Below are 3,025 nucleotides of genomic sequence, written 5' to 3' on the forward strand. Positions count from 1 at the left end.
TTACATTTTGATGAGACTGTACTTGACATGTTGCCTTTGTCTGTTGTGTAAATGTTGCTGCTCGAAGCTCGAAGAAATAAATAACAATGTGAAATTGAATGTTAGCTTCAATTTGATCAACGAAAACAGGTAATGCGGACGTTAAGGGTTTCACCTTTATCAACAAAACAGGATGTTTCATTTATCCTGTTTTGTTGATAAAGGGGAAACCCTTAACGTCCACATTATCTATTTTCGTTTATTAATTGAAGCCTACATTCAATTTCACATTGTTATTTATTTCCTCTGTCTGTTATTCATTGGGTTGGGGTCACCTGACCTCCCATGATATAAGCGGAGAGGTCATTTTTTTTATGACCTGTGTTTTCCATTTCCGTTTATCTTGGTTCTCTTTCCATATTGCTCTCTAAATCTGTTCTTGATTGAGATTGTTCATGTTTTTTTTTCCTGGTCCTGTCAGCGATCTTTAGCTGACAAATATATAGTACCTTATTTGAGAGATGATAATATATTTTTACTTGTAAAGCTTCTCTCTGTTTTTATGGTTTTAAAAATGTAGTATTGCGTACTTAGTAAGAATTTGAGTTAGTTTTTAGTTAAAATGTGTACTTAGTAAGCATTTGAGTTAGTTTTTAGTTAAAATGTGTACTTAGTAAGCATTTGAGTTAATTTTTAGTTAAAATGTGTACTTAGTAGATTGAGTTAGTTTTTAGTTAAAATGTGTACTTAGTAAGCATTTGAGTTAATTTTTAGTTAAAATATATTGTGTACTTACTAAGCATTTAAGTTAGTTTTTATATGTAAATAATATTTGTTTTTGTTAGCCTGTTTGTATTTCTTGTCATCATTAGTACTTATTATTGTTATTGTTAATACCTTTATGTCATGACATGTCAATCGGTAACAATCTATTCTATAGATTCCTGTGTTAGTTTTTGTGTTCTTGGTTTTTTGTTGTTGGTGTTTTTTGTTGTTGTTGTTTGGGTTTTTTTGTTTAAGTTTTTCTTGTGTGTATGAATTGAATTGATATAATATATGATATTACTATGGCATTATTGACGATTTATCAAGCATGTCTGATTTATTACAAAAAGATATTATGACTCCGTGACCACATTCCATTATTTAAATAGTATTTTTTATAGCTTTTAATTATATTATATTATAATATATTATATTTTTATATATATATATATGTATATGAATTTTGTTATTTTGTTTTGGAACTTTTAAGATATTATTTGATATCTACCTATTCAACATTTATACATTATATTCGGTATAAAAAATTTAATTTGATAATTGGAATTTTATTTATCTGTATATTTTTATTGTACTTTCATCGAGTGCCAGGCCCCTTGCATCGTCCATTTTGTTCGTGACTGTCTTGCAGCAGCGTTCCAAATACAAAATGGCCACCTTCCGCAGATCTACCATTTATACAGATGAACGGGTGTCTTACTCATACGACACAAGCACAAATTGCATATAGGGAATGAGATTAGCGGAAGAGTAGCGTCCCTTGATTGGACGTAATCCATAGTCTGTGACGTCACCGGCGAAAAAGTTATTAGAGAGAGAACGTCATGTTGGTTGTGATGATGCGTCTCTCGTCCTCCCGCGAGTGTATTCCTCTTTGTAGGGACCCGTGCTTGTGTCTGGATGAGACTTTTAGGTGATCTCAAACTAAGTACTTTGATAGAATGCTCTTGGAATCTACATCTGTTACTTTTTTAAACCAATCCCCTTTGTCCTACCTTTTCTTGGGTGCTTTAATCGTAATTCTAGAAATTTTTACTGTTCCATTTTCTTCTTTTTTTTTTTTTTACTGGTGCTGATATGACCTAAATGTGTTGCAAGCACCGTAAAACCCTTTAAAAACAAACATTTCCAAATTATGGCGACCTGCAGCAGCAACAGTTCATTCGGACACATTCCAGATTATGGACCGTGTTTTCCTTATTTTTCTTTTTCTCTCCAATAAATAAATACAAAATATATAACATAATAATTTGTATTATATATATAATATCATGAAAGATATTAAATGTCGTTTACGATAGTGTGTGAAATCAATTTAGGCTTATCGATTGATAGTTGTGAGTACCGTGGTTGCTTGTGCATTGTAACTTGTTTGTCCTGAGATTATGATGCCTACAGATTAATTTGATATAGGGAATGAGATTAGCGGAAGAGTAGCGTCCCTTGATTGGACGTCACCCATAGTCTGTGACGTCACCGGCGGAAAAGTTATTAGAGAGAGAACGTCATGTTGGTTGTGCGCATGCGTCTCTCGTCCTCGCGGAAGCACAACCAACATGACGTTCTCTCTCTAATAAGTTTTCCGCCGGTGACGTCACAGACTATGGGTGACGTCCAATCAAGGGACGCTACTCTTCCGCTAATCTCATTCCCTATAGTTAAAATCCTGTTCTGCTAAAACAAAACCAAATCCACTGTGTTATTTTTCATGTACAAAATAAAATTCTATACATTTTTGTAACCTTTACAAACCTGTGTTGTTGACATACTTTTAGTTTCTTGCACGCCGAATTCTAGCGCGCTCTGCAACATATATTGTGCATTTGACTGTCTTACCTTTTCTTGTGTGCTTTAATTATAATTCTAGAACTTTTTTTACTATCCCATTTTCTTCCTTTTTACTGGCGCTGATATGACCTTAATATGGTGCAAAACCGTAAAACCCTTAAAAACAAACAAAACAAACAGTAATACTTACAATATAGCACGAAACCTGACGCTTGTTCGGCGATATTACATTTTTTTCCCCAACGGAAACAACGCTGTAGTCTTTTCTACACCTAAGTACAGTGAGAGAATGTCAGTAAAGATCATTTTCCCAGGACTCAACTATGCACCGGTCCGAGTGGGATTCGAACCCTGGACCTTCGTCTCCGAATGCGAGTCTCGTATCACTAGACTACAGGGCCGATAATTGAATAAAGTAACGAAAAGCTTCTTATCCAAGCGCATACTATATATACTATCTATAAACATAATGAGT

The 3,025-nt window shown here is 33.9% G+C and overlaps 1 protein-coding gene across 1 annotated transcript in view; it reads left to right on the forward strand.

Moving 5' to 3' along the window:
* LOC144979477 (broad substrate specificity ATP-binding cassette transporter ABCG2-like) overlaps positions 1-525 on the forward strand; it is a 32,942-nt gene extending 32,417 nt beyond the window's left edge. The window contains exon 17 of the mRNA XM_078926150.1: positions 1-525. This exon is cut by the window's left edge and continues 457 nt beyond it. The gene's annotated coding sequence lies outside the window, so the exon portion shown is untranslated.
* The last annotated feature ends 2,500 nt before the right edge of the window (positions 526-3,025 follow it).

The sequence above is a fragment of the Berghia stephanieae genome, chromosome 9, assembly GCF_034508935.2.
Source record: "Berghia stephanieae isolate SIO BIC M18660-M18661 chromosome 9, UCSD_Bste_1.3, whole genome shotgun sequence".
Lineage (NCBI taxonomy): Eukaryota > Metazoa > Mollusca > Gastropoda > Nudibranchia > Aeolidiidae > Berghia > Berghia stephanieae.